At 36.6% G+C, this 13,345-nt stretch overlaps 1 protein-coding gene across 1 annotated transcript in view; it reads left to right on the forward strand.

Moving 5' to 3' along the window:
* SEMA3E (semaphorin 3E) overlaps positions 1–13,345 on the forward strand; it is a 147,436-nt gene that overhangs the window by 28,927 nt on the left and 105,164 nt on the right. The gene's annotated exons all lie outside the window — the stretch shown is intronic.

Below are 13,345 nucleotides of genomic sequence, written 5' to 3' on the forward strand. Positions count from 1 at the left end.
GAACATGAACGATACTATATTTGATTTACACTGACAGAATAGGGTTTGAAATCTAGCTTATGAATTTATAATTACACAGCACAGAAAGCCAAACACGATCACATGTATGTTTGTCTGCCATTTCTTGGAGACAGCCATTTGACATCATCCACATTGACTTTTAAGCCATTCATCTTTAAAAAGATACATCCTGTCTTCTCTTTATCTTCGTAATCAGATTAAAATTACATTTTCTGCTTGATTGTAAAAGAACATGGAGACTCCACATTCAGTCAGCAATTAATTGACTCTTAAACTTTTCTTGCAACCAAGAAACAGTCTAATTTTGGAAGCAGTTAATAATCTGATCTTAGAAGCCCCTAATCATGGTGTTATTGTCGGGTGGTCAAAACCATACATTGTTTGTTAGTATTTAACAGAACCAAGTTTAATTTCTATGGAAATCAGAATGATATGGAAGCAAAGCTAGCAGGTTACTCACTTAATTAGAACATAGCTAATTATAACATTTCTAAGAGGAGTTACCATATTCTTGTTTGGTTGTCAAATATAACATTTCTTTTTGTAAATAACAATCTCATGTTTTAATTTTATTTCACTGTTTCAACAGAATAATGTATTGGTAGGGGCACTGGAAATTTATATTTTTAGCATCAGTCTGTAAACTGATCTGATAACTCTGTATTCTTATATTTTACCTTTCAGTTCCGTTCATATTTGTGTGATGTCTTGTAAAGCAAAAAATATATATACTCAAAAATTTAAAAAAAGAAAGAAAAACATTCTCCAGAGGTGAGAAAAGGGTTTGTCTACCCACTATTCATTTTTTATTTTTCTCTTGATCTTCCAGCATAGTCAGAATACCATGATTTATGAAAATGGGAATATGTGTATTGTTTTGTTAGAGAATTCAATCTTCATGTTACCTGAGGTTTAAACTTTGCCTCAGGGGTTGGTTTTGCATTTTCAGAAACTCTTTGCAACATGTTAAGGAGTCCAGTGAGTTGCTCATACTAGTGAAGGAATTCTTGTCAATATTCTGATTTTTTTTATTTTTTTTTATTTTGTATATACTAGCTTTATACCTGTGGTAACCACTGTTTTCAGTAAGATCCCTGAATAATGACATTTAAGCTTAGCCCTGGCGACAAAATGTTCCATACAAGGTCTTGGACTTAGGAGTTCTCATTGCCATCAACATTTGTAAAATATTCATTTAGAGAGCTACTCATATAATCAGTGAGTACATTGGAAAAGATTACCACACCAACATCTACTTTCTCTTAAATTGATCTTGCCTGTACTTGTTCCAGCATTCTAGCTACCAACCGTTTAGTTTTAGAGATCTTTGGATTCCTTACTTAAAACTATAAAGTTCAATTTTGGGAGCAGCCACAACAAGAGTTTTCATCTCCTCACTCCCTGGGAAGGTGCCTAGTCTTGAAAATGTTATCATTAATAAATAACTGAGAGTGCAATTCTTCTTACATATTCATTACTGTTCGGTGTTCTCCTAAGGAAAGCAGGTACTCTGTTCTGTACACTGTGCACATACTCTGTTGAAGTTTTTTAACTTTTCATACACAGACAGATGACTTCCATTACTTTTTTTTTACATGTATTTTTATATTGCTCTGAGCTCTGACTTGGATCTTTTCTTGCTTTTGAATCTTTCTTTAACTTTACTTTGAGACTTTAACTTCCGTACCTGACCATTAACTACTGGGAAGTACTTCACTAGATGATCATCTGCTAAATATTCACACAGCATCTGTGGGTGAAGCTGGAATCACCGAGATGAATAGCAGAAGCCAGGTTAAAGATATGTAGTGATTATAAAAGATTAAAAAAAACCCCAGAAAACAAAAAATGATAAGAATCCAGACTTTTAGCCATTAAAACTTCACCTGGATGCCTACCATACAATCCACTCCATACTCAATGGGAATTACTCTCCTCAGTGAAATAGGCATGGTAAATCATCAGATTCAGGTAATATATTTAATATCTCTTGTACACCAATTCATTTTAAATATGAAAAGCTTTTCAGAGCTGAAACAGGCTACTTTAATTTTTTAATTATTTTTTCATTTTAGGGAGGGTTATTTTAAGTATTGGTTTCATAAGACATTGTAGCACTATTTAGTTAGTAATATGGAAAATAGAGAAGGGAATAATATTTGTCTACTAATTGGAAAATATCTTGAGTTCCATTGCTCATGTCTGAAAGAAACACAAACTATTAAAAAGCAATATGAGAATAAAAGATTTAAAAAAAACTGAAGAGATTTAGAATTCATTATTTGCTGTGGTTAAAAGCAAGTTGGAATGGAAATACAGTCGGTATGAAAAGTGAAAACATGAAATGAAAGTTTAACTTTATACATAAGTAACCTTATTCAAACAAGAGAAAAATTTGAAAATTTGATGCTGTCAGAATGACAGAGATGCTTATGGTTGGAACTAAAATCTGACATTTGTCATAGTTCAGCCCCGATGGGGACCAGTCTATGCAGTCTCTCCCTCACTCCCCCGACTCTCCGAGAGAATAGGAGGAGATTTGGTAAACAAAAGAAAACCAGAAGGAAAAAAACCAAACACATGGGTTGAGATTGAACAAAAAGTAAATTTAACAGTAATGACAGAAGAAAATAAAACAGTGATAGAATACAAATACAGTATAATAGCTTACAACAGATCTCCACACCTAGTTTCTTCCAAGTAGCAGGGAGACTCCCTTCAGCACCCTCCTCACTTATATACTGAGCATGATGTCAGATGGGATGGAATAGCCCTTTGGCTAATTTGGGTAAATGAACCCGAGCTGTTAGCTAATTAGTTAACTATCCCAGCCATAGGGGCTACCAGCCTCAGTTCTCCACCCAGCTCAGGTAAATATTAACTCTATCCTAGCCAGAACCAGGACACATTTCATAGCACTATAGTGTGGACATTGTTTGAGTGGTAGTGAAAATTAAATGGATTTAAATTATATTTAGCTATTATGGCTATTAATTTCTGTATCACAACTATTTGTATTTTGACTTTACTTTTCCCTTGGAAGTCTCAGAGCACTTTAGAAGATATACGACATCCATTAAATACATGGTGCTCATTTAATCAACCAAAAAAAAAAAAAACCAAAACCCACCCTAGTAAAAAAACAGGTTTACCTGAATAAACCTGGTTTGTTCATTTAGAAAGCCAACATGTATCATCTGCATTTATCTGAATTTTGATGCTCTCTTCAAGACAGAGATCAAAACAACAACATGCTTGTGCATGACAACTGAGAAGAGTCAGTCAGTTTAAGCTACCCATGTTAGCACCACATATGAAAAATTATTATTAGTCACTTGTCTAATTTATACAGACAAGTGACAAGGACTTGAGAATCTTGTATGCTAGTCCTCTGCCCTTCCTAGCTAAACTACTATTCCTCAACTACTAATTGCCAGCCCATTCTCCTCCCACGTTACCCCAGCCCCATGGAGCTCTCCAAGCTCCAGTAACTCTCAGGCATGCTTAGTTAGGCTTGTATGTTTCTTATTACAGAAATATTTTATAGCAGAGAATATAAATTAATTGAAACAGAGCCCTTTCCTCTTTGCAGAGTATACAGGCTTTGTCACTGAAGATATCTGTTCTGGTTTTGTTAGTGAGGGGGGGCCTAAGGTGGTAGCTTCTGTAGGAAACTGCTAGAAGTTGCTCCCCTTTGTTTAGTGGACTCGGCCAGGCCTAGGGCAGACCCACTGCTGGCCAAGGCCGAGCCAATTGATAGCAGAATGTCCCGTGATAACGCCTCTGCGATAACGTATTTAAGAAGGGGAAAACAGAAAAAAAAAGGAGAAGCTGTGAAGCAGCTGAGCAGGGGGCAGAGAGGGGGAGGCGCGAGCCTTGTGGGCCTTGCAGGCCTCACCCTCTGGCCTCCCGCCGGGTAGCTGACTGGGCCCAACTCGGCCCAGCCTGGCTGCAAGAAGTGGAGAGGAGATGAGACGTGAACAAGATGTAAAAAGGATCCTGAGAGCCTGTTGTGAGGAACGGCTGCAGACGCCAAGGTCAGTGAAGAAGGAGGGGGAGGAGTAACACGGCTCCTGGCCAAGATTCCTCTGCAACTCGGGGTGAAGACCATGGTGGAGCGGGTTGTCCCCCTGCAGCCCATGGAGGTCCACGGAGGGGCAGAGATCCACCTGCAGCCCGTGGAGGACCCCACACTGGAGCAGGTGGAGGCCTGAAGGAGGCTGTGGCCTGTGGAGGGCCCGCTGGGACAGCTGTTCTAGAGGGACTGCACCCTGTGGAAGAGATGACCCACGCCGGAGCAGTTTCACTGTGGCCTGTGGGAGGGACCCCACGATGGAGTAGAGGAGGAATGTGAGGAGCTCTTCCCCCGACGATGACGCAGCGGCATAAAACAACACGTGATGAACTGACCACGACCCCCATTCCCTTTCCCCCGCCTCCGTGCTGCTCGGGAAGGGAGGTAGTATAGATAATGTTAAGCCCGGGAAGAGGGAGGGGTGGGGGGAGGTTATCTTATTCCCTGTCTCATTCTCCTGCTAATTTTAGAAATAAATGAATAGTTTTCCCCAAGTTGAGTCTGTTTTGCCTGTAACGGTAACTTTAAGGATTTCTCCCTGTCCTTAACTCAAACCTCGAGCCGTTTTCCTTATATCATCTCCTCCTATTCTCTCGGAGGGTGGGGGGAGTGAGAGAGAGACTGCATAGTCTGGTCTCTATCGGGGCTGAACTATGACAATATCTTTAAGAAATACATTAAAAATATTAGAGAGGGACATTTTATGGTGTCTCTGTCCTGTTCCAAGAGCTGTGATTTAAAAACTACTCAGTTGATGGCCTTTAGATTTAATTTGATTTTTAAGTCACAAAGTGTTATATAAAAAAAACCCCAATCAAAATGTATAATCTTTTATTTACAAGTTATTTCATCAATAACTTTACATAAAAATGGACATGGAAAATAATTGGGAGGGTTATATTTCATTTGTTGATATTTTAAAAAAATTATTTAGCTTACCTCCTCATCAACTCATAATAATAAAAAAGAATTTACCTCTGGGGAGAGATGAACTGTGGAAAATTTTATCATAATAGACATAATCTTGGAAAGTAACTGGCCAGAAAGTAATAAAGTGGAAATATTCTACAGTAAGGAGCACTGTCATTAAATAAATATAGGATGAATTTTCTTTTGTTCTATTTATCCTCTTTTTTTCATGAACAAATTACTCATTCGGGCCATCAACCACTAGAAGTTTGATTTTAGAAGGTATTTAGACAAATATGAGACAATATGGGAACAACAGAGAAGTTAAATCTTGGTTCTCTGTTATAATCTAAATCAAGAAAACTCAAATAAATTATATATACTGCTATCTCCCCAGTGTAAGATATGGAAGAATGAACCAGGAAAAAAAAAAAAAAAAAAAACAAAAAACATCTCAAGATATTGGCTGATTCAATAAAAATTCAGGTGCTCCAGTACTTAATTAAGACTCTCATGCTCCACAGTGAAGACTAAGGTCCTATGTTAGCACTCAGTCACTTTTTACATGTTTAAGCTATGTAACTTAGTGGACAGAAAACAGTCATCACTCGGCCAAATACACTATTTAAAGTCAGAAACAAACTCAGGAATTGCACTGTTCTAGTCAATAGGAAAAAAAAAAAAGGCAAGACTGGCAAGTCCCAGTCCTCAGGTAACTAACAGCTTCAGACGTGTGTAAGACAGGACTATGAACCTTTTCATTTTTGAAGGTAATAATCTACTTTTGAAATAAGAGAAGAGGTCTCAATTTTCTTCTCTTGACATAGCTTCATTCCCACCAACTTAATTGGTAGAAAATTTTATTCAAGATGTAAGAGGTCTGAACTCAGCTTCCTTCCTTGGGTGATCACAATTCAACTTTTTATCCCATACCTCCAAAGGAGACTTTTGATACTGTGTTTGGGACCCTTGCCTCTCCTCCCACTGCAGCTATCACTCTTACAAAAACATTTGAGTTTTTAAAGACAGGATACAAGTGAAAGTAAGGTTCTCGTACGGTAACCTGAAAGGTACAGCAGTGCTCTGGCTCAGGAAATTCTGGACATCCAGAACCTGAAGTTCTCCACGTATTTAGGCAGTTGTTTGCATACCAACTTTGAGTATTTCAAACTAAATTTCTAATGATTATATTAGCTATTACCTTCATTACGGAATTTTATTCCACAACTCATAAAACCTGCATATATCGTCTATACTGTAGTACTGAATTTAACATTCTCTGAAACTGCTGTAACCCCACCCTACATTTCACATCAATTTCTATTTTAAATTATGAACAGGAGCCCTATAATTTAAAAATATGCAAGGATGTTAATGTATTATTAAGTTGTTCTAATAGGTTATTCTCAGAGCCTTAAAAATCAGCATTTGCAGTGAAAATATGAGTCTGGGAGAGGCAGGTCCTACTTATCTGCTAACTCATTCAAACAGGGGATTTGGTGATTCAGAAGTTCAATTTTAATTGCTTTGAAGACTTTCCAGCTTTCACAGGCCTGTTTTGGAAAAGAAAGTTTGCTTTTGCTGATAAATGAGAGAAAACAACAATGGATAAATATATTAAATAAAACAATGTCTGGACACTAAAATTTTCTTTGGTCTGGATCCCTGGTAGCCAATGTCAGTCCCTGGGAGACTTGCTGCCAGTCGCTAGTTATATTTGTTTGTTTATATATCAGTAATGTTTTTACTTCTTGAATCACTGAAACCCATGTGTAGTTTAGAGTTTCTTCTGGGCTTTCTTTCTCGGGTCTTAATGAGAATGGTTAGACTAAGAATAAGAGATGAAAGCCCACACAAAAGGGTGAAAACAAGACAACCCACAACCGCCTTGTATTCCTTCCTGAGCTTCCCAGTCTGGCAGGGCTGGCTGGAGCTCTGAGCTGGCTCTGCTGCCTGCCCAGCCCAGGTAACAGGGTGCAGACAGGGAATTAACACTGTCTCTGGCTCAGCTCCTCCACTTGCTGGCTAATGTAGCTGAGCTGGCACGGAGGCGGGACAGTAATTCATTTCTGGAAAAGACCATAAGCAAATGGGAAGGCTGTGGGAGCGTGGAGGAAGCAAGAGAGGAATTATGACTCAGAGGGATGTCTGTGAGTCACAGTGTTTCCCGGGGCTACCCAGGGAACACGCAGCCTCCTACTTGGAGTGAACGTAAAGGCATAATCCTCTTCAACAGCAAAGCAAGGGCTGACAACTTGGGTTTTAAAGTATGCGTTTGCAAAGAATGACTTCTTAATGATGTCTGTGGTTTTGTGTGCTTTCAACTTGAATTGAGGGCATCTGGAGTAACTGTGATGAGGTCATCAGCAAATCTGAGGTCATGATTCTGCTTCATTCATTCCATTGTGTTTATTATGAATCTCACAGTGAGATATACAACTGCAACTGTACACGTCACAATAGAAATAGATGTAGTTTCTCACTCTCAAAGATTTACAGCGTCCCTGATGAACATCTGCCAGCTGAAACTGAGTCTTAGACGCCCATTTACTGACCATGCTGCTGGGTGTTTCCTAGGAGCAGGAATACTTTTTTTATAGGGATTCACTCTGCTCTACTGGAGACTTTCAAGTGTCCCTGTATTTCATTGAATATTGAAATGCATCCAAGTTCAAATATTCTAACAGAGCTAAAATATTAACATTTCTGTGAATACATCTACATAGGAAATACACTTTGCTCCTGCAGTTATCCCTGATAAATCCCTTCAGCTTAATATGAATCCGTTCCTCCTTAGGATGACAATTATGCTTAACTAGCGTTTGAATAAGGATGTCCATATGGCTCAGAGCATACACCTACAAAATACTAGTGACAACCTTCTTTGCCTTACTGAATAGCTGGCATTGGTAAAAGAAGCAAAATATGGAATGGCTTGTGGCTCCCAGTTCCACTGCCCTATTCTCATAGTCTGAAAACCAGGTTGTTTTTTTTGTACACCTGATTTGCTTTTACATCAAGATAGGGGAAAGGCACTTTAGCCTTTGTTCTCTCTCACTATAATCACAGTCTGAGCAGCACAACTAAGATCTGGGCCTAGAAGACTTTCAAGCATCAAAACTTTGGTGATTTGCTGGAAGAATATCCATGAAAGCCCCTAAAGATTTAGTAGTGTTTCTAGTAAATAGGAGGAAAGTGTACCCTTGAATTGATGCAATCCAGCATTAGGTAATAATTTGGTGCTCTTGAAGTACAGTGAGAACTTTGCCAGTGAGGCAGTGGGCTCCAGGTGCACATTTTAAAAATCCCTTGGCATTAGATAAAGGTGAAGCAGCTGACAGCTTAATTTTCCTCTGATCTTATATTCTTCTGATATAGCAAGATTAAGACAACAGTGTCAAGAGGAAGATAACAGCATGTGCATTGGTGTTCATGTGTTTATACATACATTGATGTAGTGCGTATGAGTGTATATACACACATTTCTTTAATGTGTGTCTTTATACATATATTCATAAATATACATGTAAATATGCATATACACTTATCTCTACACTTAGGGTTTATAAAGTTTCATTCTTTTTGAAATATGCATCTTTTATGAAAGCCCTCACAGTAATTGTTCCTGTGCTGTGGGTTAGCACTGTACTATATGTGCTTGGAGTTATAGTCCTGTGTACAGGTTGTATGGAGTTTTTCAATCACTAATTAGTGTAGAATAGATATTCAGTATTTAGTTGCCTTTTCCAGTTAGTTTTTTATAAATGTATATTTTTATCATTCACATATTTGTACTTATTTTTTTTAAAAAGAAGCAACTAATGTGGCAGAATTCTTATTCACACATAGAACAGAAATCCAAAATAATTTATTTCCCTATGTACTTTATTTAAAGTATGTACTTTTCCCATATCTTTAAGTTTTAATACTTCATATCAAGAAATTTACATTTCGATAAGGAAGATTTCCGTTAAAATATTATTCTCTTCCCAAGCACTGAGGTTTCAGCCAGCTTCACTATTTGAGCGGCCATAGTCCTCCAAGGGAGAAAATTCCTGTTTTGGGGAAACAGGAAACATAATTCATAGTCTAAAGTCTGTGCAGTATGCTTAAAGTTTAACATTCGGCTTCCTTAGGAAAGTAGAAAGACACTTCTGTTTGCGGTATAAATACACAGGAAAATGTTTTCAAAAAAAGAAGGCTTTCCACCCTGCCTGAAACTAGAACAGATGTAATCTCATTTATTTAGGAACAGTTTCTGAAACTCTTTTTTATTATGTTTTACTAGGACAAAATTGCCAAGTTTACGTTTTCCATTTACATTAATGCAAAGATAAATTTTCATCAACCTTCAAGGTGTAAAAGGGAAGACAACTGTAATTACACTGTTTTTTCTTTCTTTTTTTTTTTGGTGTAAGAAAGAAACTGACCTACACCTACACTAATGGGAGAAAAGCATCAAAAGGTACTCCTTAGCAAACCTTTACATAATATTTTCATCTCAGCCTCACTTTTTGCTGTAGTCAGATATCAGCTGTAGTCAGTTTGCATGAGTCAGTATCCCCCTAGCTTGAGTTAGGCATGCCCATGCTGCAAACTATTAAAAGTTTTGAAAAACCTTTGTTTCAAGGAATTTTAATTGTGGCTCACAAGGTCATTCACATTGAGACTTTATAGCATGGGCCAAACTTCAGATCTTTGTGAATAAGGCAAGAGGTTAGTATGTGTAACTTTATCTCCACTATAGAGTTCATATGCTGCTGATTATAAGCTTGTAAACAAATCCTTCATATCTCTCCTGTCTGAAACAGCTTTATAAGGAGTTTATTTTTTAGAAAAATAAGAGCTGATGACAAGGACAAATTGTCCTGGAATATGTGCAAGAGAGCTAAATCCCAATTTCTGATGAAAAAGAGACTATAATTAGAAATATCAGAGCTCTTTAAAGTATGCTGAGTGCACTTAGGTCATGTCACAGTTTTGCTGTCAAGGAACACTAGTGCTTGGCTTCAGTGAGAGACAAGATGACTTCCCTTTTCATTTTCCTCAGCATCTGGTTTCCTCTCTTTTCCCTCTTTCTCCATGAGGACATAATTTTATTTAGACTAGAATTAAGTTGAAAGCACTGAATCAAACTCCTTGTTCACTATTTTATAAGCTCCTTAACATATTTGGCAATTTGAATGAGCAAAATGTTTATTAATGCTACCATCTCTTAAGGTAGTTAGACATGGTGTACAGAATTTTAATCCAGGTTCTCCTTTGGATGTTATTAATTTGCATGTAGAAGAAATTATAGTGATCTTTCTGCTATTTATTCTACTCTTTATATTTTATAGACATTCATGCATAAAATCTGTTTGGTCAGTGCAACAATACTGCATTTATGTTTTATGGTGCCTTTTACTTGAAAAGGCATAGCTCTTTTTGTCTTTCTTGAGAACTCTCCCGGCTTGCCTGCCTCTCTCACTTTATTTGACATATACGACTTGTCTTATGCCTTAAGAATTAATTTGACTCACTTGTGTAATATGCTCTTTTAGCCTGCTTTTATCATCTTTGCTTCAGAGAACATTTATGTCTTCAACTGAGACTAAATTGTGTTAATTAGGAAAATATCTAATGGCATCTTGCCCATCAGCATGCCTGAATGACCATGTAAAGTTAAAAAAAAAAAAAAGCAGTGTTTCTCTTGAATTTATCTGAAATCTTTCCAAAACTGCCAGCAGTGAGTAATTCATATTTTTTATAGACATCAGCAATGTAGTAGACAAAGATATAATAAGACAGATTTGGATGGGAAATTATGTAGACACTTTTTTTTTTTTTTAATAATGAGAATAATTAATTGTTGGGCGAATTTTCTAGCCAAAATGATGGAGCAGCTACAGCTGAGTGTCTTTCTAAATCATGTACTTGAGATCATCAGGAAGTTATTAGGCTTGATGCAGAAATTACTTAATTAAATTTTATGCCCTGTGTAATTAAAGAGGTCAAACTAAATAGTCATAATAATCCTTTCTGGTCCTCACTTGCAGGTGAAATTGTGGGCAAGTGAACCCAAGACCTAACTCATATTGATTTCAATAAGAAAATTATTCCATCCAATTAACTTATGAACAAAACTTGCACTTGAGTTAGGTGAAGACAGAAACAGAAAGTATTTTAGGTAATTTATTTTTAGTATATTGTGTTATGTAATCAAGTGTTATGAAGGAGAATGAGACATGGATACAACGGTATACACCCATTTATGTTTTTGCTATGGCAATAAGAAGTTATATTCTTAATTGTACTTTGTACCAAAGGATTTGGAAGTGCTTTGTAAACTGATAAACCAAGTTCATAATTTTATTCAGTAATGAAACAAAGCTATCTCTTTGTTAAAAATACTTTGTTTGGCTATTTTGATAGCTTTGTGCACTGCTGGTTTTGTCATAGTGATAGGGTCATGGTGTGCTAATTGGAAAACAGGTTGTTGCCTGATAGATTAAAAGAAAAGAAAAATTCTGCTTGTAAGAGTTGTACTTATAGATTATTTTTTTTAAAAATCATATGAATTTGATATTAAATGAAAGCTCTTCAGTGTAAAATATGAAAAGTGACAACAGTAGTTGTGAAACAGCTCAGAAAAGCCATAAAGCAACAGTTCTGGATCCGGGGCAGTTCTCCACTTACACAGAAGGAACTTGAAAGTAAAACAAAGAAGTGTCCCAATGGGAACTGTGGTAGAAGCTCCAGATAAACTGCATGCTCCTGCTGACAGTAACAGTCTCTATTTCAACTTATTTCACTTTGGCTCTAGTTTTCTCCCCTTATGGAACTGTTTTTCTTGGTATCTATATTCTGTTTTCAACTATGATTAATGATTTGAGATTATTTAGTTTAGACCCAGAGCATCTTTGCACAACTAGAAGGATGGGTTTCTTAGGCTTATACCAAGAGTTTCATGGAGTCATAAATCACTATTTAAAAAAAAAAAAATAGCCTGTTTTAAATAGAATAGAATAGAATAGAATAGAATAGAATAGAATAGAATAGAACACAATACAATACAATACAATACAATATTCAGTTGGAAGGGACCTACAATAATCATCTAGTCCAACTGCCTGACTACATCAGGGCTGAACAAAAGTGACTAAGTGTTAATTTCTTCATAACAAAATACTTTGTGATTTGTTTGGCTGTTAGTTTCCTTCTTACTGAATTTATTACAGAAGCCCTTAGGTATGCTGTTAAAGTGTTAGCCATGTGCTGAGTTAATGGACAGTTGTCCTCTGAGGAGATGGACTCAGTGATGTAAAAGGTTTTGTTATTATTATCTCATGTGCCTTTACCAAGGGACAAACCCAATAGAAGTACTCCCTTTATCATGTTGAGAAAACAGCTTAATGTCCCCGTGGAAATTTAGCATCTTTCCATCTGCCTTTTCTTAGCTCATTATGACTAACAAAACTTCCAATAAACCTGCTAAGATTTTACTTAATATTGGGCTATAATATTTACTACATTCAATATTATATAGTGCATACATATATATATATATACACACATCATATATATTCTGTGCTGAGGAGCAGGTCTTAATCCTCTTCTAGTCAATTACAGAACTTTTTGACTTCCCCAAGACACAGGTTTAGGTCCCTGCTGCTTTTTTTTTCTTTTGCAAGTTAATCCCTATATTTTTAGCTCCTTCATATAATGCAGTAGAGAGACTCAAGCAATTTAGAATATAAAGGGGGTCAGTCTGCTGTTGTGACCCCTAATTGCTTCTGTCTTAAAACATTTCAGTATTTCAAAGACTTGTATTTTTTTTTTTCTTTTCAGTGCACATGAAAAGGGATAATGTTAGCTTTTTGCAGTTAATTCAATTACTTTCCACTTGTGAAAAATGCTGACAGGATTTCCGACCACTGGAAGAAGTGCCCTGACTGTTAGATGTGATTGGCAGCCCAGACATAACTTATAAATTGCAGCTGAAATTAAAGCATTTTATCTTCACTCGTATATATTCTTCATGACAAACCATTCAGCAATACTTTTAAGCCATTATTTCAGTGAATTGATTTTCAACAGCAATTAATGACCAATTTGTTAGATAATGTTCTCAGTCAAATCACAGGCGAGTCAGGATCTGCTTCAGTAATGGACAAGACTTTAACGCACTTGTGATCTTAAGTCATAACTGTTGTTTTTCAAATACTATAGATAAATGTGGGGGTTTTTTTTTCAAATTTACACCATCTGCAATATCACTGTTATCAGAAGACTATGCCCTGTGCATTTCACATAAAGTAAAATTATGAAAAAAAGAAATCTTATTCAAAAAGAAAAGTG

Source organism: Chlamydotis macqueenii, chromosome 1 (assembly GCF_036417535.1).
Source record: "Chlamydotis macqueenii isolate bChlMac1 chromosome 1, bChlMac1.mat, whole genome shotgun sequence".
NCBI lineage: Eukaryota > Metazoa > Chordata > Aves > Otidiformes > Otididae > Chlamydotis > Chlamydotis macqueenii.